This window comes from Triticum aestivum, chromosome 2A, assembly GCF_018294505.1.
Source record: "Triticum aestivum cultivar Chinese Spring chromosome 2A, IWGSC CS RefSeq v2.1, whole genome shotgun sequence".
NCBI classification, from domain to species: Eukaryota; Viridiplantae; Streptophyta; class Magnoliopsida; order Poales; family Poaceae; genus Triticum; species Triticum aestivum.
Window position 1 is genome coordinate 624,741,948 of NC_057797.1, and position 23,348 is coordinate 624,765,295.

Genomic DNA, 23,348 nt, shown 5'->3' on the forward strand with positions numbered 1-23,348 from the left:
CGACTAGCATATATGGTGGCTATCCTATTCGCATAAGAGAGCGAGAAGAGGAGGCAAAGCGCGAACGAATAACTAGAGGGCAACCTGCGGCAAGCATTACTCCAACACCGTGTTCACTTCCCGGACTCCGCCAAGAAGAGACCATCATGGTAACTCACACTGTTGATTCATTTTAATTAAGTTAAGGTTCAAGTTATCTACAATCGGACATTAACAAGTTCCCATCTGCCCATAACCGCGGGCACGGCTTTCGAAAGTTCAAATCCCTGCAGGGGAGTCCCAACTTAGCACATGACAAGCTCTCACGGTCAACGAAGGAATAGACCTCCTCCCGAGACGTTCCGATCAGACTCGACACCTCGGTTCTTCAAGACACTTCGACAGGTTAAAACAAATCCAGCAACACCGCCCGAATGTGCTGACAAATCCCGATAGGAGCTGCACATATCTATTTCTCAGGGCACACTCAGATTGTCCTAGGTACGGGTAGGCCAGCCCAGAGTTGCCCCTGGAGGCCACCCGCAGCTGACAGGTGGACCAACACTCAGAGGAGCACTGGCCCGGGGGGTTTAAATAAGATGACCCTCGGGCTCCGGAAACCCAAGGGAAAAAGAGGCTAGGTGACAAATGGTAAAACCAAGGTTGGGCATTGCTGGAAAAGCTTTAATCAAGGCGAACTATCAAGGGGTTCCCATTATAACCCAACCGCGCAAGGAACGCAAAATCCAGGAACATAACTCCGATATGACGGAAACTAGGGCGGCAAGAGTGGAACAAAACACTAGGCGAGAGGCCGAGCCTTCCACCCTTAACCGGTATATAGATGCATTAAGATAACAAGGCAATATAATAATATCCCAACAAGTAAATAAATGTTCCAACAAGGAACGGTCTCCAATCTTCACCTGCAACTAGCACACTATAAGAGGGGCTGAGCAAAGCGGTAACATAGCCAAACAACGGTTTGCTAGGACATGGTGGGTTAGAGGTTTGACATGGAAATTTGGGAGGCATGATAAGCAAGTGGTAGGCATCGTAGCATAGGCATAGCAAAAGAGCTAGCATCTAGCAAAGCAAAGATTGTAGTGATTTCGAGGGTATGATCATCTTGCCTGCAAAGTTGTCAGAGTTGACTGGATCCTCGAAAGCAGACTCAATGGGCTCCTCGTTAGAGAACTCGTCTCCCGGCTATACCCAAACAAGACAAACAAGCAAACAGAGCACAATCAACCACGTGCAAACTCAAACAACATGATGCAAAGATGGTATGCTATGCGGGATGTGATATGTGATGCATATGCAAGATTTGACAAGGAATGCATGAATCTGGGCCCAACATGGAAATCCAAGTATGCCACTGGAAAGATGAGATGAAATCGCTTGAAAACGATATAAAGATCACCGGAATCGGAGTTACGGTTTGGAAATGGCAAGCAATTCAAATATGACCACGTTCTGCGATTTACAGCAAGTAGCCATCTAAATGCAACGATATGAACATGCTACAGCACTCAAACATGGCATCAAAATACATGGCATGGATCCATTCATGATGCTTAACAAAAGTCTAGCACTGAGCTACGGCCAATTCATCCATTACAGGTTCAAACAAGCATGGCAAAAATGCATTTGACAAACAGATTTCAGACTTGGTGAAAACTGGAACATGCTGAAACAGATATCAAGTAGGCATGTTTACGAGCTCGATGCACTCACTACAGAGCAAGTCATGACAAGCTAAGAATACACCCATCAAGAATACACAAAATACAAGCTAGACATGGCAAGAACAAGAACATAGCATGCACGGATCAACTACAACATCCTCGGCAAAATCGCTAACAAGTAGACAATCTGCCCAGATTCACGAAATAGCAAAAATAGAGCTCGATTGACTCAAGCTAGGGTGCTCCATAATTGCAAACAAATACATGGATGGATAGAGCACTACAAGATTAACAAAACATCCTTACTGATCATCCTCAAAAGAGGCACGGATCACTAGGAAACAACATGAACATATGGCCATATGAGATAAACAGCTCAAGGACTTAGTGGAAATGCTAAGTCCCTGAAATTAGCGTTAACAAATGCCTCACTTTGCAAGCTTGTGCTAGTCACCACACACATCACAAAAATACATGGGTTGCACCTCTGGAAAGATGGCAAAACCCTTAACAAAATATATGTAGAGCTCAGGGGCATATCATGCACACATTAATCATGGCAAAAATGAAAAATATCTAAATGGAGCAGCAGATCTGACAATTAACTCAAGTAGCACTCTTCTAACAGCATTTCGGGCATCAAGATGAACTCAAATGAAAATGATGCAATGGAATGAAATGATGTGATCTCTGAGCGAACATTTTGATATGCTATATGCCCAAAACGGAGCTACGGATGCAAAGTTACGATGCGATGAACAGGAGCAAATGAACTAGGGTTTCGGGGCAAAAGTCAACCCAAACGGAATCTCAGATCCAAATCCGGGGCACGTCTCCCAAAGTTCGCCGGAATCGGAGGTGGGCCGCCGGAGTAGAAGTCGGCCAGAGCGGGGAGGCGCTCTCGGGCTCGCCGGAGTGGGGAGGAGCTTGCCGGCGGGGTCGGCAGCATGGAGGTGAGGTCCGGCGGGGTCGGCGACGGTCGGGCGTGCGGTGGAGCGACGAGGTGCGGCGCGGCCGGAGCGGCGCCTGAGCTCGGCCCGCGATCGGCGCCGGGGAAGATGAGAGCGGGGCGCTTGGGTGCGGCCGCGGGGAAGCCGGGCGGCGGGCCGAGGCAACGGGCCTCGGGGGCCCCTCCTGGGCCTCCCGGGCCAGCGATGTGGGGCGACCGGCGGGCAAGTGGCGGAGCGCCACATGGCAGCCGGAGATAGGCCGGGGGGGAGCGGGGCGGACACGTCCGTCGGTGGCGACTCTGTCCGGCGGCGCGCGATGCTGATTTGGATCTAGGGTTTTTCCCGGGGGAAGGAGAATGAGATTTTCGGGGGTGGTCTTTAAATAGGCATAGAGGGAGCTAGGAGAGTCCAAATGAGGTGCGGTTTTCGGCCACGCGATCGTGATCGAACGCTCTAGGTGATGGAGAAGGTTTAGGTGGGTTTTGGGCCAACTTGGAGGGGTGTTGGGCTGCAACACACACGAGGCCTTTTCGGTCCCTCGGTTAACCGTTGGAGCATCAAACGAAGTCCAAATGGTACGAAACTTGGCAGGCGGTCTACCGGTAGTAAACCAAGGATTCTTGGCAAGTCTCAGTCCAATCCGGAAATGTTTAATCCCCACACACGAAAGAAAGGTAGAAATGACCACCGGAGGAGAACGAAGCGCCGGAATGCAAAATGGACAACGGGGGAAATGCTCGGATGCATGAGATGAACACGTATGCAAATGCAATGCACATGATGACATGATATGAGATGCATGATAACGATAACAACACATGGAGACAAAAACCCGAACCCGAGAAAATAAAATAACTTAAGTCCGGAAACGGCAAGAGTTGGAGTACATATTGGGTAAATTACATCTGGGGCGTTACAGTAAGTCATGTCCATTGTGTCCCTAAGAAGGGAGGTATTACTGTTGTTCCTAATGATAAAGATGAATTGATTCCACAAAGAATTATCACAGGTTATAGGATGGTAATTGATTTCCGCAAATTAAATAAAGCTACTAAGAAAGATCATTTCCCCTTACCTTTTATTGATCAAATGCTAGAAAGATTATGCAAACATACACACTATTGCTTTCTAGATGGTTATTCTGGTTTCTCTCAAATACCTGTGTCGGCTAGAGATCAATCAAAGACTACTTTTACATGCCCTTTTGGTACTTTTGCTTATAGACGTATGCCTTTTGGTTTGTGTAATGCACCTGCTACCTTTCAAAGATGCATGATGGCTATATTTTCTCTGACTTTTGTGAAAAGATTTGTGAGGTTTTCATGGACGACTTTTCCGTCTATGGTTCCTATTTTGATGATTGCTTGAGCAATCTTGATCCAGTTTTGCAGAGATGTGAAGAAACTAATCTTGTTTTGAATTGGGAAAACTGCCACTTTATGGTTAATGAAGGTATTGTCTTGGGGCACAAAGTTTCTGAAAGAGGTATTGAAGTTGATAAAGCCAAGGTTGATGCTATTGAAAAGATGCCATGTCCGAAGGATATCAAAGGTATAAGAAGTTTCCTTGGTCACGCTGGATTTTATAGGAGGTTCATTAAGGACTTCTCAAAAATTTCTCGGCCTCTATCTAATTTATTGCAAAAAGATATACCATTTGTCTTTGATGATGATTGTGTCGAAGCATTTGAAATACTTAAGAAAGCATTAGTCTCTGCACCTGTTGTTCAGCCACCCGATTGGAACCTACCCTTTGAAATTATGTGTGATGCTATTGATTATGCTGTAGGTGCTGTTCTAGGGCAAAGAGTTGAAAAGAAATTAAATGTTATTCATTATGCTAGTAAGACTCTAGACAATGCTCAAAGAAATTATGCTACTACTGAAAAAGAGCTTTTAGCTGTTGTATTTTCTTGTGATAAGTTCAGATCTTATATTGTTGATTATAAAGTTACTGTTCAAACTGATCATGCTGCTATTAAATACCTTATGGAAAAGAAAGATGCTAAACCTAGACTTATTAGATGGGTTCTCTTGCTACAAGAATTTGATTTGCATATTGTTGATAGAAAGGGAGCTGAGAACCCCGTTGCAGACAACTTGTCTAGGTTAGAGAATATTCTTGATGACCCACTACCTATTAATGATAGCTTTCCTGATGAACAATTAAATGTTATAAGTACTTCTCGTGGTACTCCATGGTATGCTGATTATGATAATTATATTGTTGCTAAGTTTATACCACCTAGCTTCACATACCAACAAAACAAAAAGGTTTTCTATGACTTGAGACATTACTTTTGGGATGACCCACATCTTTATAAAGGAGTAGATGGTTGAGGGAGTCCTAGATCAGGGGGTGTTTGGATAGCCGGACTATACCTTCAGCCGGACTCCTGGACTATGAAGATACAAGATTGAAGACTTCGTCCCGTGTCCGGGAGGGACTTTCCTTGGCGTGGAAGGCAAGCTTGGCGATACGGATATGTAGATCTCCTACCATTGTAACCGACTCTATGTAACCCTAACCCTATCCGGTGTCTATATAAACCGGAGGGTTTTAGTCCGTAGGACAACATACACATCAACAATCATACCATAGGCTAGCTTCTAGGGTTTAGCCTCTCTGATCTCGTGGTAGATCTACTCTTGTACTACCCATATCATCAATATTAATCAAGCAGGACATAGGGTTTTACCTCCCTCGAGAGGGCCTAAACCTGGGTAAAACTTCGTGTCCCTTGCCTCCTGTTACCATCCGACCTAGACGCACAGTTCGGGACCCCCTACCCGAGATCCGCCAGTTTTGACACCGACAATGGTGTTATTAGACGTTGTGTACCTGAGCATGAACATGAACAGATCCTACGCAAGTGTCACTCCGAGTCTTATGGAGGACACCACGCTGGAGATAGGACTGCACATAAGGTATTGCAATCTGGTTTTTATTGGCCTACTCTCTTCAAGGATTCCCATTAGTTTGTCTTGTCTTGTGATGAATGTCAAATAATTGGTAATACTAGTAGACGTCAAGAAATGCCTATGAATTATTCACTTGTTATTGAACCATTTGATGTTTGGGGCTTTGATTATATGGGCCTCTAATGGATACACACATATTCTAGTTGTTGTTGATTACGTTACTAAGTGGGTAGAAGCTATTCCAACTAGTAGTGCTGATCATAACACTTCTATTAAAATGCTTAAAGAAGTTATTTTCCCGAGGTTTGGAGTCCCTAGATATTTAATGACTGATGGTGGTTCACACTTTATTCATGGTGCGTTCCGTAAAATGCTTGCTAAATATGATGTTAATCATAGAATTGCATCTCCTTATCACCCATAGTCTATTGGTCAAGTTGAGTTGAGCAATAGAGAGCTCAAATTAATTTTGCAAAAGACTGTTAATAGGTCTAGAAAGAATTGGTCCAAGAAACTTGATGATGCATTATGGGCTTATAGAACTGCATACAAAAATCCTATGGGTATGCCTCCGTATAAAATGGTTTATGGAAAAGCATGTCACTTACCTCTCGAACTAGAACATAAGGCATATTGGGCTATTAAAGAGCTCAACTATGATTTTAAACTTGCCGGTGAGAAGAGGTTATTTGATATTAGCTCACTTGATGAATGGAGAACCCAAGCTTATGAAAATGCCAAGTTGTTTAAAGAAAAAGTTAAAGGATGGCATGACAAAAGGATACAAAAGTGTGAGTTTAATGTAGGTGATTATGTATTGCTATACAACTCTCGTTTAAGATTTTTTGCAGGAAAACTTCTCTCTAAATGGGAAGGCCCCTATGTTATCGAAGAGGTCTATCGTTCTGGTGCCATAAAAATCAACAACTTCGAGGGCACAAATACGAAGGTGGTAAACGGTCAAAGAATCAAACATTATATCTCAAGTAATCCCATAAATATTGAAACCAATATTATTGAAACTGTAACCCTAGAGGAATACATAAGGGACACTTTCCGGAACGTTTCAGACTCCGAAAAGGAATAGGTATGTGGTACGGTAAGTAAACCGACTCCAAAACAATTTTTAAGGCAATATTTCTCCGTTTTGGAATATTTAGAAAAATAGAAAAATAAGTAGCAGTCTGGGAAGGACACGAGGGCCCCACGAGGGTGGTGGGCGCCCCCTACCTCGTGAGCACCTCGTGTGCCTCCCGGACTCCATTTTCTTGCACGTTACGTATTTTGGTCGGTAAAAATTCATTATATAACCTCCCAAAGGTTTTGAAACCCGTATCATGCAAACCTCCTCTGTTCTTGTTTCGAGCTGTTTTCTGTCAGGGTTTTCTGTCAGGGCATCATGTCGTCTCCCTCCTCCTTTAATGGTGACAATGATGCTTGGCTAATGAAGATAGATCTGAAGAGGGAAGAACCCACGAGGGTCAACAAGGATGAAAGGATCAAGAAGGCCACGGAGGATCAAGCTCCAGCAGCAAAAGACACCCTCCAACTTGATCATAACCTTCTTACCCCAACTGAGATCGAAGCTTTCAAGATGATTGAGTCTGCTCGTATACAAAACAAGTATCTCACACAAGAAAATATTTTGTTGAAGGAGCATATTGTTGCACTCAAGGGCAATATACGCAAGCTGGAGGACCTCTTACGCTCGATGTGCGATTATCCGTCACCTCCACCTTCTTCACAAACAAAGGAGATATAATCACTTGGGTATGGGCACTCCCCTTGGCAACTGCCAAGCTTGGGGGAGGTGCCCGATATCGTATCACAATCACAACTCCTATCTTTACCTTTTTCTTAGTTCAGTCATATTAGAAGTATCTTGATCTAGTAGAATAAAGTTTATGGCATGATCTAGTTTTGAGTTTGCTTTATGATCTCTCTTTGTAATCGATTCCGTGAGCTATATATAATAAAGATTAGTGTTGAGTCAAGGGCTTGATTATTTTGCCATTATCTTGGGTGAATAAAAGAAAAGAGAAAATAATAAAAAGAAAAAAAGTTCATATTGATCTTATTGAGAGTAATGACTTCACATAGAAAGAGTATGATGACTAAAAGTTGTTGGGAGTTGGCAGACATAGCTTTGGTCATTGTTGCAATTAATAGGAAGTAATAAGGAAAGAGAGGTTTCACATATAGATATATTATCATTGACATATTTTATGATTGAGAGCACTCATTAAAATATGACATGCTAAAGAGTTGATGTTGGACAAGGAAGACAACGTAATGAGTTATGTCTTTCTTATATCTGAGATAAAGTATGTTGTCATGGATCCTCTAACTTGTTGAGCTTGCATTTCCCCCTCATGCTAGCCAAATTCTCAGCACCAAGTAGAAATACTACTTGTGCTTCCAAACACCCTTAAACCAGTTTTGCCATGAGAGTCCACCATATCTACGTATGGATTGAGTAAGATCCTACAAGTAAGTTGTCATCGGTGCAAAGCAATAAAAATTGCTCTAAATATGTATGATTGATTGGTGTGGGAGAAATAAGCTTTATACGATCTTGTGATGTGGAAGTAATAAAAGCGACAGACTGCATAATAAAGGATCATATCACAAGGGGCAATATCAAGTGACGTTCTTTCGCATTGAGATTTTATGCATCCAACCATAAAAGCGCATGGCAACCTCTGCTTCCCTCTGTGAAGGGCCTATCCTTTATTATTATCTTCTACCTTATGCAAGAGTCATGGTGATCTTCACCTTTTCTTTTTCATTTTATTCTTTGGCAAGCCCAGCATGTTGGAAAGAACATGATATATATATATATATATATATATATATATATATATATATATAATTGGATGTAGGGGAGCATGAACCATTATTGTTGACATTACCCTTGAGGTAAAAGGTTGTGGGGCAAAACTATAAGCTCCTATCTTTCTCTGTGTTCGACTAAAACTCCGTAACCATAAGTATCGCGTGAGTGTTAGCAATTATGAAGGACTAAATGATAGTTGAGTATGTGGACTTGTCTTTTAGCTCTGACCTGGACTCTTTCCGATGTTATGATAAATTGCAATTGTTTCAATGACTGAGATTATAGTTTGTCAGAGCCCAATAAGGTTTATGATTTATACTTTTGCATTGTGAATAGATCATCACTTGAACATAAGTAATAATATATGACAAAATCTATATATGTTGCTGCTATGAGAATAATCATGATTCGTTCATGTCCGTATTTTATTTTTATCGACGCCTCTACCCCTAAACATGAGGACATTTATTGTTATCGGCTTTTCGCTTGAGGACACGCGAGGTCTAAGCTTGGGGGAGTTGATACGTCCCTTTTGCATCATGCTTTTATATCCATATTTATTACATTATGGACTGTTATTTCACTTTATGTCACAATACTTATGGCTATTCTCTCTTATTTTACAAGGTTTACATAAGGAGGGAGAATGCCGGCAGCTAGAATTCTGGGCTGGAAAAGGAGCAAATATTAGAGACCTATTCTGCGCAACTCCAAAAGTCCTGAAACTCCACGGAACATCTTAAAATAAATAAAGAAAAATCCTCGCCAAAGATGAAGGCCAGGGGGCCCACACCTTGCTCATGAGGGTGGGGGCGCCCCCCCCCCCTCTAGGGCGCGCCCCCCTACCTCGTGGGCCCCCCTGGTGGCTCTCCGACGTCCATCTTCCCCTATATGAAGTCTTCCAATGAGAAAAAAGGAGAAGCAACTTTTCGGGACGAGACTCCGCCGCCACGAGGCGGAACCTTGGTGGATCCAATCTAGAGCTCCGGCAGAGCTGTTCTGCCGGGGATACTTCCCTCCGGGAGGGGGAAATCATCACCATCATCATCACCAACGCTCCCCTCATCGAGAGAGGGCAATCTCCATCAACATCTTCACCAGCACCATCTCATCTCCAAACCCTAGTTCATCTCTTGTATCCAATTCTTGTCTCAAAGTCCGGGATTGGTGCTAGTAGGTTGCTAGTAGTGTTGATTACTCCTTGTAGTTGATGCTAGTTGGTTTATTTGGTGGAAGATCATATGTTCAGATCCTATATGCATATTATTACCCCTATGATTATGAACATGAATATTCTTTGTGAGTAATTACGTTTGTTCCTGAGGACAAGGGAGAAGTCTTGCTATTAGTAGTCATGTGAATTTGGTATTCTTTGATATTTTGATAAGATGTATGTTGTCTAGCCTCTAGTGGTGTTATGTGAACGTCGACTACATAACACTTCACCATTATGTGGGCCTAGAGGAAGGCATTGGGAAGTAATAAGTAGATGATGGGTTGCTAGAGTGACAAAAGCTTAAACCCTAGTTTATGTGTTGCTTCGTAAGGGGCTGATTTGGATCCACATGTTTCATGCTATGGTTAGGTTTACCTTAATACTTTTGTTGTAGTTGCGGATGCTTGCAATAGAGGTTAATCATAAGTGAGATGCTTGTTCAAGTAAGAACATCACCCAAGCATCGATCCACCCACATATCAAATTATCAAAGTATCGAACGCGAATCATATGAACGTGATGAAAACTAGCTTGACGATATTCCCATGTGTCCTCGGGAGCGCTTTTCCTATTATAAGAGTTTGTTCCGGCTTTTCCTTTGCTACAAAAAGGATTGGGCCACCTTGCTGCACTTTATTTACTTTTGTTACTTGTTGCTCGTCACAATTTATCCTATCACAAAACTATCTGTTACCACTTATTTCAGTACTTCCAGAGAATACCTTGCTGAAAACCGCTTATCATTTCCTTCTGCTCCTCGTTGGGTTCGACACTCTTACTTATCGAAAGGACTATGATAGATCCCCTATACTTGTGGGTCATCACCTATTCATGAGCTTACTAGAGATCACCCCAATCTCATAGACCATGACCAGCAGTCGGGTTGACATAGGTGTGTTCCTCCAAAGATCGCTCTGTTGGAAAGCATCTTGCTTACATAAGCTTTGGAACTCATTAAGACAATAGTCATCCTACCATACAGTCTTGAGAGTATTGCATCTCTAACGGAGTGGGTTGGTATAGTTACTCTCCTCAGTTCACCACTGGCTTGTTTTCCCTGGTCCTACTTCACGGGATCTCCGATCACATAGGTTGGGTTACCACCATGGCAACTCATGTGGGTCTCATACCCATCTCCCTCGACGCATTATCTATCACAACACGTGATAGCCCTTTCGTAAAGGGATCTGCCAGATTCTTAGCCGTATGGACATAGTCCAACGCTATCACTCCGGAGTTTCTTAATTTTCTGATAGCTTTTAATCTCATTCTTATGTGTTTGGTGGACTTCATGTTGTCCTTTGAACACTTCACCTTGGTGATGATAATCTGATTGTCAGAGTTCATAAGGATAGCTGGAACCGGTTTATCAACCAATGGCAAGTCCATCAAAAGATCTTGAAGCCATCTCGCTTCAACACCAGATGTGTCTAATGCCGTTAATTCTGCTTCCATTGTCGATCTCGTTAAGATCGTTTGCTTGCAAGACTTCCAGGAAACAGCGCCACCTCCAAGAGTAAACATATACCCAATTGTGGCCTTCATCTCATCAGCATCAGAGATCCAATTTGCATCACTATACCCTTCAAGTACCGACAGGTCTCCGGTATAGCGAAGTCCATAGTTCATAGTACCTTTCAGATAGCGCATAACTTGTTCAACAACATGCCAATGTACATCACCCGGTTTGGAAACAAACCAACCCAGTTTGCTCACAGCAAACGCGATGTCGGGCCTCGTTGCGCTCGCTAGGTACATAAGTGAACCAATGATTTGAGAGTATCTTAACTGATCTATAGCCGTGCCTTTGGACTTTCGAATCAACACTCTAGGATCATATGGTGTTTGAGATGGTGTGCAATCCGAATATCCAAAACGACTCAACACCTTCTCAACATAGTGGACTTGCAGAAGTGTAATCCCACCCTCATTATCTCTGAGTAGCTTGATGTTCAAGATAACATCAGCCACACCAAGGTCTTTCATCTGAAAGTTTTGAGACAGAAACAACTTGACCTCCTCAATGACTTTGAGGTTGGTTCCGAATATCAGTATGTCATCAACATACAAGCATAGTATAACTCCTTAGCCCCCACCATGGCGATAGTATACACATTTTTCAGCCTCATTAACAACGAAACCAGCAGATGTCAGAGTTGTATTAAACTTATCATGCCATTTCTTAGGTGCTTGCTTCAGGCCATATAAAGATTTCAGCAAGCTACACACCTTTCTTTCCTGACCATCTATCACAAAGCCATCTGGCTATTGCACGTAGATTTCCTCATTTAGCTCTCCATTCAGAAAAGTCGTCTTAACATCCATCTGGTGGACGAGAAGACCATGCGAGGCTGCCAACGAGAGTAATACTTGAATGGTGGTCAGTCTAGCCACAGGTGAATAAGTGTCGAAGAAATCTTCCTCTTCTTTCTGGTCATATCCCTTGGCCACAAGCCTAGCCTTGTACTTTTCAATCGTATCATTGGGCCTAAGCTTTTTTTTGAACACGCACTTACATCCTAATGGTTTGCAACCATAGGGACGCTCAGTGATCTCCCATGTCCCGTTAGCCATGATGGAATCCATCTCGCTACGAACCGCATCCTTCTAGTAGTCAGCTTCTGGAGAGGCATGCGCTTCTGAAATAGAAGTGGGAGTATCATCCACGAGGTACATGAAGAAATCATCACCAAAGGTCTTTGCAGTCCTTTGTCTCTTGCCCCTACCAAGGGTTTCCTTGTCATCCTCCTCGGGATTTTCATCATGTATTTGTTCATGATAATCCATAGGAATGGCAGGCTCATGAGTCTCCTAAGATTCCTGTCTAGAAGTGCTTTGCATATCTCTCATAGGAAAAATATCCTCAAAGAATGTAGCATCCTTAGACTCCATAATTATACCGACCTTCTGGTCAGGTACCTCAGATTTCACTACTAGAAATCTATAGCCAACGCTATTCTTAGCGTAGCCCAAATTAACGCAGTCCACAGTCTTGGGTCCAAGCTTACGCTTTTTGGGGATCGGCACATTGACTTTCGCCAAACAGCCCCAAGTACACAAGTACGAAAGTGTTGTCCTTCTCTTCACCCATTTCTCATAGGGAGTGACTCATTATCCTTTTTTGGAACTTTATTCAGGACATGACATGCCATCAATATAGCCTCCCCCACCATGCCTTGGATAAACCCGATGTATCTAACATGGCGTTAACCAAATCAGTTAGAGTACGGTTTTTCCGCTCGGCAACCCTGTTTGACTAGGGTGAATAGGGAGGCGTCCTCTCATGAATAATTCCGTGTTCCGCACAAAAGGAATCAAACTTACTTGAGAAGTACTCTCCACCACGATCTTATCGGACTCGTTTAATTTTCTTTTCAAGTTGATTCTCAACTTCTGCCTTATAGATTTTAAAGTAGTGTAGAGCCTCATCTTTAGTATTTAACCGATACACATAGCAATATCTAGTGGAATCATCTATCAACGTCATGAAGTATTTCTTTCCACCTTTAGTCAACACACCATTTATCTCACAAAGATCAGAATGTATGAGTTCTAATGGTGCCAAGTGCCTCTCCTCCACGGCGTTGTGAGGCTTGCGAGGTTGCTTAGCTTGCACACATGAAAGGCACTTAGAACCTTTGGCTAAGCTGAAACTCAGGATTAAATCCAACTTGGCTAGCCGCGTCATAACACTGAAACTAATGTGACAAAGACGTGAATGCCAAACCTTAGATTCATTAATATTTGAATGAATATTGTTCACGACTTTATTACAAAAATCTACGAGGGAAAGGCGGAACATCCCTCCGCTCTCATAACCTTTTCCAACAAAGAGTCCATATTTCGTAACAACTAATTTATTAGACTCGAAAACCAACTTAAACCCTTCTCTACATAGAAGGGAGCCACTAACGAGGTTCTTCTTGATGGCGGGGACATGCTACACGTTCTTCAGCTGCACGATCCTTCCCGAAGTAAACTTCAGATCGACCATGCCAACACCATGAACAGAAGCACTCGCGCCATTCCCCATCAATACGGACCCGTGGCCTATGACCTGGTAAGAAGAAAACAATGAAATGTCAGCACACACATGAACTCCTGCACCTGTGTCCACCCACCAATCAGGGGACTGAAACACTGAAAAATAGTAAATAAATTACCGTACCCAGGTGCACCATTCTCATTGTTGCCCACAATCATGTTGACAGACTTGGAGTCCTGACCTGGCTTCTTGTACTTGTTAGGGCACTTGTTGGCCCAGTGTTCAACCGAACCACAAGTAAAGTAACCCTCATCCTTTTTGTTCTTCTTGAAGGTCTTCTTACCCTTCTTCTTAAAGTCGGTATTGTGTTGGACACCGTTCTTTACTTTGGGCTTGTGGGAGTTATGGTTCCTCTGGTTAACCATGTTGGCAATAGAAGTTCCTTTGACCCCTTTTCCGTGTGAGTTCTTCGCCCTTGAATTCTGCTCAACACTCAGATGGCCAATGACATCCTACACAGAGAATTCACGCCTCTGATGTTTCAGAGTGTTGGCAAAGTTCCTCCAGGAATTAGGGAGCTTAGCGATTATGCAGCCCGCGACAAATTTTCCCGGTAACTCGCACTTAAGAAGCTCAAGCTCCTTAACAATGCATATTATCTCATGAGCCTCCTCCAATACTGGACGGTTTTCAACCATCTTATAATCGTAGAACTGCTCTATAATATACATCTCGCTCCCGGCATTGGCGGCCCTAAACCTAGATTCGAGCGCCTCCCACAAGTCCTTGGCGACATGCACATGTAAATATGCATTAACCAGTTTATCTCCGATCACGTTAAGAACTGCTCTGAGAAACACAATGGTGGCCTCCTTGAACGCCTTCTCCTGTTCAAGAGCAATCGTTCCCGTGGAGACACCGGTGACCCAGAACACGTTCATAGCCGTGAGCCATAAAGTGGTCTTAGTCTGCCAACGCTTAAAATACGTACCAGTAAACTTATCCGGTTTCAGTGCAGCGGCAAAGCGAGTTGCCGAATTTTTTTACACATAATAGGTTTTTGGATTGTTGAGTAAATAGGCAATTTCTCGATTAAATTAATCCACGAGTAAATCACTAGCATGGCATTGACACAAATAAACGCATACCAATATTCAGTCAAGCAAGCACATACTACGCTAATTGTAGAAAGATCTACATATAACGCTAGCATGGCTAAAACAGAAAATAGTAGGAGAGGGATAAACAAGTTATACCCTCCAGTAGGCCATGCAAAGACCGCGGCTTTGGTGGCAGCGGCGGCGTCCTTGGCGGCCTTCTTGTCGGCTTCAGCTTTCTCGGCGGTGGCATGTTCGGCATCAATGGACGTGGTGATGATGAAGGCGACTCGGACGTAGAGGAAGTAGACGATCGGAAGCGAGTAGTCGCGTAATCGCTACCCAAAAACCTATTCGCCCCTCACCCTGTACAGGAACCAGAAGGGCATGGTTTTGGAGACCTGCTATTGCGTCGGCCATGTACGCGGCGGACAGGGTGGAGTCACCGGCGGCAGCAGCAGCAAGGGAACGACGGTATGCATGCGTGTGGAGCAGATGTGAGCTCGGCTCGGCTCAATCCTGCGGCGCAGCGCATCGTGGCGAGGCGGGCGGCGGAGGAGGAGTGCGCTAGGGCCTCATCTCTTCTCAAGCTCCAATAGCATGTAGAAGAGAAACCCTTATAAGGAGGTCCAACTCCTCTTCCACTTCCGGGGTGGGACTAAACTTCCCACTCCACCTAGTGCCAATAAACCCACATGGGCCCTTAGAGATTTTTCAGAAATTGCTATATGGGCCTAGAGCCCATCTCAAATTTCAGCATCTCTCTCTCTCTCTCTCTCTCTCTCTCTCTCTCTCTCTCTCTCTCTCTCTTTCCGGGAGATCGGAGGGGATCCTTGGTGTTCTTAGCGGGGAAGGAGGAGGCGCCCCTACATTTAACTAATTTGGTTGCTCTCTTTCTTCAATTCATCCTGCCTTTTTCCTCTGCTGTCAATTTATTTATGGGATTAGTCTACGCAGACATGAATCCAACTTCTGCAGGTTCTTGCTAGACACTATTTGATTTCCTTTCATTTCCTTTTGGGAGGAAAAGAAGTTCTTGGCTAAGTAAGATCCATCTTCGTTGCTAGTTTCAATCCGACTATTTTAATCCCCACTCCACTCTGGGTTACTGTGTTTGTCGTTGGTGACCATGGAGTCAACTTGTGAACCTGACAAGTTCAACCAGCAATAAAGGTCGGTAGATGAGGGAGTCCTGGATTAGGGGGTCTCCGGACAGCTGGACTATATCCTTTGGCCGGACTGTTGGACTATGAAGATACAAGATTGAAGACTTCGTCCCGTGTCCGGATGGGACTCTCCTTGGCGTGTAAGGCAAGCTAGGCAATACGGATATGTAGATCTCCTCCCTTGTAACCGAATCTGTGTAACCCTAGCCCCCTCCGGTGTCTATATAAACCAGAGGGTTTAGTCCGTAGGACAACATACAATCATACCATGGGCTAGCTTCTAGGGTTTAGCCTCTACGATCTCGTGGTAGATCAACTCTTGTAATACTCATATCATCGAGAACAATCAAGCAGGACATAGGTTATTACCTCCATCAAGAGGGCCCGAACCTAGGTAAACATCGCGTCCCCTACCTCCTATTACCATCCACCTTAGACGCACAGTTTGGGACCCCCTACCCGAGATCCGCCGGTTTTGACACCGACATTGGTGCTTTCATTGAGAGTTCCACTGTGTCGTCACCATAAGGCTTGATGGCTCCTTCGATCATTGGTAGCGATGCGGTCCACGGTGAGGTTTTCCTCCCCAGACAGATCTTTGTATTTGGCGGCTTCGCACAGCGGGCCAATTCGCTTGGCCATCTTGAGCAGATTGAGAGCTATGCCCCTGGCCATCAGGTCAGATTCGGAAACTTAAACTACACTGCCGACATCAGTGAAGACTTGATCTTCGACAGATTCGAGCCCGTGTCAGGTGCGCCGCACAGTCACGACGAGTACGACGTTACTCTGCCGTCGGACAGTGTTCGGGAGATCGCATCTACAGCTACCTAGGCTTTCAATCTGGAGCAAATCGCGCCGTCCAAGGATGGAGGGATAGACCCCGCCATGGAGGCCGCACTCTCAGTGGAGATAGAGCCGGATACTGACTTCACCCCTTGCGAGAGCCGTGTCGCCGAACCACTGGATTCATCTTCGACCACGGACTCCGAGCCGCTTACAACCGTGCCCGTCGAATCCGACAGGGCGCCGATCATGGAGTTCACCTTCGCGGATATCTTTCAGTGCTCGCCTTTCGGCGATGTGCTAAATTCATTAAGGTCTCTCTCCCTGTCAGGAGAACCTTGGCCGAACTATGTCCGGCTAGAATGGGATGTGGACGACGAAGAAATTCGCTGCCCACCCACCACCCACTTAGTAGCCACTATCGACGATTTAACCGACATGCTCGACTTTGACTCCTAAGACATCGACGGTATGGACGACGTTGCAGGAGACAAGAAGGAACCACCGCCCACAGGGCGCTGGACCGCTACCTCATCATATGTTATATACATGGTGGACACCCCCAAAGAAGGCACTGGCGACGAGACAGCGGAGAATGACCCCTCCAAGAAGCAACCCAAGCGCCGATGTCAGCGCCGCCGCTCTAAGTCCCGCCACAGCAAAAGTAGTGATACCGGCACAGGAGACAATAACACTCCGGATAGTGCCGAAGACAACCACAATCCCCTCCAGCACGATGTAGAGCCGGAGGATGAAGAAGCTAGCCCTCCAGAGCAGGCAGAAGATGGAGAACCGGAGGAGGACAATTACATGCTTCTCTCCGAAGATGAGGTGAGCCTCGGCGACAAAGAATTTATCGAGCCTAAGGATCCCATCGAGCAGGAGCGCTTCAAGCATCGGCTTATGGCTACAGCAAATAGCCTGGAGAAAAAGCAACAACAGCTTCAAGCTGATCAAGACTTGCTAGCAGACAGATGGACCGAAGTCCTTGCGGCCGAGGAATACGAACTCGAGCGCCCCTCCAAGAGTTACCCAAAACGTAGGTTGATACCTCACCTCAAGGAGGAAGCATTGAAACCTCATTCACCAGTGTACGATGTGGTTGATTGGCCACCGCGTGGCCGAGCCAGAGAGGCGTTTCGGGTAACACACGGGACCTGCGAGACGTATTGGACAGTAAGGCAAAACTCGCAAGGTCAATATACGGGTCACGGGCGTGTGCGCCAACGCGGAACAATGATCGTCACGCCGGATACACCAAAGGTAAATCCGGCCGAGCCGAATACAGAAGACAAGACTCATATGAACTGTGTCGTGATATAGCCCGGCACAGAGGCGCCGCACACCCCCTATGCTTCATTGATGAAATTATGGATCACGAATTCCTAGAGGGTTTTAAACCCGTAAATATCGAATCGTATGATGGTACAACAGATCCCGCTATATGGATTGAGGATTTCCTCCTTCACATCCACATGGCTCGCGGTGATGATCTACATGCCATCAAGTACCTCCCACTAAAACTCAAAGGACCAGCTCGGCATTGGCTGAATAGCTTGCCAGCAGACTCCGTCGGAAGTTGGGAGGACCTGGAAGACGCATTCCTTGACAACTTCCAGGGCACTTATGTGCGAACACCGGATGCTTATGACTTGAGCCATATAACTCAGCAGCTAGGGGAATCGGCTAGACAATTCTGGACACGGTTCCTGACTAAGAAAAAATAAATTGTTGACTGTCCGGACGCAGAGGCCCTAGCGGCATTCAAGCACAACATCCGTGACGAGTGGCTTGCCCGCCACCTTGGCCAGGAGAAACCGAAGTCTATGGCAGCTCTCACGACACTCATGACCCGCTTTTGCGCGAGCGAGGATAGCTGGCTGGCTCGCAAGAACAACACATCGAGGAATCCGGGCACTTTGGATACCAAAGCTGCCAACGGCAGACAACGTCATAACAGACCAAAGCGCCGCAATAATGGCGATAACACCGAGGATACAGCAGTCAACGACGGATTCAGAGGCTCTAGATCCGGTCAGTGGAGAAAGCCATTTAAAAGAAGTACTCCGGCTCCGTCCAGTTTGGATCGCATACTGGATCGCTCGTGTCAAATCCATGGCACCCCCGACAAGCCAGCCAATCACACCAATAGAGAATGCTGGGTGTTCAAGCAGGCCGGCAAGTTAAATGCCGAAAACGAGGACAAGGGGCTACATAGTGATGACGAGGAGGAGCCCCGGCCACCGAACACGGGAGGGCAGAAGGGGTTTCCCCCACAAGTGAAGATGGTGAACATGATATACGCAACCCACATTCCCAATAGGGAGCGGAAGCGTGCACTAAGGGACGTCTATGCGATGGAGCCCGTCGCCCCAAAGTTCAACCCATGGTCTGCTTGCCCGATCACCTTTGATCGCAGGGACCACCCCACTAGTATCCGTCATGGCGGATCCGCCACACTGGTCCTAGACCCCATCATCGACGGATTTCACCTCACTCGAGTCCTTATGGACAGCGGCAGCAGCCTGAACCTGCTCTATCAGGATACAGTGCGAAAAATGGGTATCGATACCTCGAGGATCGAACCCACCAAAACCACCTTTAAGGGCGTCATCCCAGGTGTAGAGGCCCATGGCACGGGCTCAATCACACTGGAAGTGGTCTTCGGATCACCGGATAACTTCCGAAGTGAGGAGTTAATCTTCGACATTGTCCCGTTTCGCAGTGGCTATCACGCACTGCTCGGACGAGCTGCATTTGCAAAATTCAATGCGGTACCGCATTACACATACATCAAGCTCAAGATGCCAGGACCTCGAGGGATCATAATAGTGAATGGAAACACAGAACGCTCGCTCCACACGGAAGAGCACACTGCGGCCCTCGCAGCAGAAGCACAAAGCAGCCTTTTAAGGCAAACCACTAATTCGGCGATACAGCCCCGAACACCTTCAAGCGAGTCCGGAGTAAACTGCAATAGGATCGCCTGGCACGTTCAGAGCTTGCCTAGCAATTCGGCCCCCGTCCCAGTCCCAGTCAAGCGACAAAATCCGTGACGCGCGTACATAATTACGCACTGAAAATACCATGGACATGAGCGGGGGCACGATCAGGGCACGTCCCGCAACACGGCTTAACCGCCCTAGGGGTTGTACCTTTATCATTTCTTTTCTCTTTCAGGGCCTAACTCTCTGGAAGCCCTTTCCGGCAGTACGATTGTCGGACACATTACGGGAAGGAACAACCAAGGCGGCAAGAAGCTAAGATGTACACGGGAACCCCCAGGTGGTCTCTAAAAATAGTTGATATGCCCGCTTTCTACTATACATATGCAGCTTGCCCTTGGATAGGACATTTCGAATAGTCCTAATTTCTGCTTATTGCACTACTTGTACCAGTACGCTTCGACGTATTATTTAAATAACAATGCATAGCATTAGTCTATTATCACATTATTCATCCTTTTTTTTATTTTATTTATATGTCCATTTACAACAATCCGCACCTGTACATTCGGGTACGGTCAGTACGCCAGGGGCTTTCGTTTACCCCATAATACGGCACGAGAAGTCCAAACACTTTCGACAGTGCGGCACCCCGAACTTATAGCACTATATGCATCAGCTCCAAATCATGTCTTGGGTCAATAGTTGGGTTTGCCCGGCTCCCGTGCTTTGGTACCTTACGTCCTGCTATATCGGCTAAGGTAGCGATGGGAGAACTACTGTGATTGTGTCCCGGTTCTTCCGGACGAGCACCTCAGTAGAGAAAGCCGAAAACTGACTGTCATGATAAGGCGAGAGACTGGTCGCTGTTCGAGAGGTCTCAAGTCCTTAAAGACTTTTTCCGCTTCGGGCGAGGAGTCGGCCTTGTCCGGCTTAGGCGTGTATAGCGCCCCAAATTCGGCCTTCCAAATACTAGGGGCTTCGCCAAAATTGAAAATTGTAGACTTCTATGGCTAAGTGAGAGTGATAAAGCCTTATAGTCCGATTGCCTGGTTCGTTGCGCTGAACACCTCCCTTGAAGGACCCAAAATTGGGGTAAAGAGTGCTCAGGTTTATCCCGAACACCCCAGTACTAGTTACATGGGGGCAGAAGCCGACGACTGGCCAACTCTCAGATTTTATAAACAGACGCACATAAGGTAATATTTTAAATTAAAAAAGAGTCGCATGGCGCAAATGAACTCGTTTCATATTACAGGATCACATGAGCATGTTCATTCAAAAATTACATCCCTGGCACATTCATCCGCCACAAGGCGGGAACCCTTCAGGACACTCTCATAATACATTTCGGGGCAGCGATGCTCCTTGCCCTCCGGCGGCCCCTCCTTCACCAGCTTCACGGCGTCCAGCTTCGCCCAGTGCACCTTCGCCCGGGCAAAAGCCCTGCACGCACCCTCGATGTAGATGGGCCGCTTTATGACTTCAAGCCGTGGGCAGGCATCCACAAGCCGCCTCACCAGACCAAAGTAGCTGCCGGACAGGGGCTCGTCGGGCCACATCCGGACTATAAGGCCCCTCATGGCCTGTTCAGCCGCCTTGTGAAGCTCGACCAATTGCTTCAGCTGGTCGCTCAAGGGCACGGGGTGTTCGGTCCCAGTATACTAAGACCAGAACAACTTTTCCGTCGAGCTCCCCTCCTGAGCTCGGTAAAACTCTGCGGCATCCAGCACACTGCAGGGAAGATCTGCGAACGCCCCTGGAGAGCTCCGAATTCGGGTAAGTAAAAGGAAAGTTTCCTCCACATGCTTGCTTTACATAATGAATGCCTTACCCGCTGTTATCTTATTCACCGCATCAATCTACTGGAGGGCCTTGTGGGCTTCAGCCTTGGTGCTCCGGACGCTTTCAAGCGCCTGCGCGAGCTCGGACTCTCGCGTCTTAGAGTCAAGCTCCAAGGAGTCGTGCTTTTTGGCGAGAGCCTCGAGCTCTTGCTGCACCTCGCCTACTTGGGCTTCTTGCTTCTCCCGCTCAAAGCACTCCTTGGCCGCTTTGTCTTCAGCCTTAGACAGCGCCTTCTTCAGGGCCGCCACTTCGGTCGTGGCCCCTGGCAAATTCATGATGATCCTATTACTTTACACCCGAACTTCTTTTTTATATATAGACAAGGTATTGCTTACCCTTGCTCTCCTTGAGCTGCCTCTTGGTAAGGCCGAGCTCGTTCTCGGACCGCTCCAGGTCCTGCTTCAGTGCAGAGACCTCCGCAGTACGTGCGGCAGCGGCCAGCAGTGAAGCCTGCACATACACATAGATATATTCTGATTAGACTCCTGAGTCATCATTTGATCCTCTATTCGGCCTTTCTACTCGAACGCCGAATAGAGCATCAGGGGCTACTATCTATGCGGTAATATCTTCTTATATTTTGATTGCTTACCTCAAAGCCTGTTAGGAGGCTGGCGCAAGCTTCAGTCGGTCCATTTTTGGCGGACTGAACTTTATCGATCACCACACTCATGATAGTGTGGTGCTCTTCGTCGATGGAAGCACCGCGAAGCGCTTCCAGCAAGTTATCCGGTGCCTCTAGATGGACAGAGAACACTGGCACGGGTGGCTTGCCCCCCTTAACGGGGGGTCGCCTGCCGGAGTCCGGAACCACCAAAGATTTTGGTGCAGTGTTCGGCTAGGGGCCGAACCTGGAGCCCATGGGAGTCCTGCTCCCTTTACGCTCAAGGTCCGGAAGGTCGCCTCGAGGCGCCCCCAGGACTACCTCCCCTTGGCTCGGTTCCTTTTGAGACAACACCTGGGCGTTGTTCGTAGGGCGAGGAGTGGAGGCGGTCGGAAGAGAACCGTTGTTCACATCCGATGAGTCCAATGAACCACTCGACGAAGATACGTCGAGATGAGCTCGGGACGGACTGCATAATCATGTTCGGCATGAGGAAAAGCTGTGAAATAAAACATACCATGAATTACTATGGTGTCCGGATACTTACGACTTCGCCAGGGGCTTGACCCTAGGTAGCCACTCGTCACCGCTGCAGGCGGCCGTCGTGGAGCAGTCCGGATGAAGGGTCCTTCCCTTCTTGGACCCTTCGGCCTCCCCGGTCGGGTCAGCCTTCCTTTTCTTGTCTCCCCCAGCTGGGGGGGAGAACTTTCCTCCTCCTCCTCGTTTTCATGGGAGGAGTGCGCGTCGGAGTCATCGGACGATGAGTCCGATACAACCTTGCGCCGGAGACCCTTTCGGGTCCCCGTGGCCTTCTTCTTGGTCTTGTTTGCCGGCACCTCGTAAGGTGCCGGAGCCAGCATCTCCGTTAGGAGAGCATTTGCCGGATCTTTAGGCAGGGGGGATGGGCAATTGATCTCCTCCGCTGTCTTTATCCAGTCATGTTAATGACATGGAAGCTTAGATCCCGCACATGATTTAACTGGGGTAAATAAATACCCTGTGAGATATCGAAACCTACCGGATTGGCATGGCGCTTTGCGCTGAGTCCGCGGTCCTCGATGAGGGAAGGAGGAACCTCGGCGCCCTTGAACAGCACCCTCCAAACGTCCTTGTGCGTCGTGTCGTAGAGCTCTCGCAGTGTCTGGTGCTTGGCTAGGTCAAACTCCCACAAATTGAATGCCCGTCGTTGACATGGGAGAATCTGGCGGAAGAGCATGACCTGGACCACGTTGACGAGCTTGATTTTCTTGCTCATCATGTTCCTAATGCAGGTCTGGAGTCTGGTCAGCTCTACCAAAGAATCCCAGGATAGGCCCTTCTCTTTCCAGGA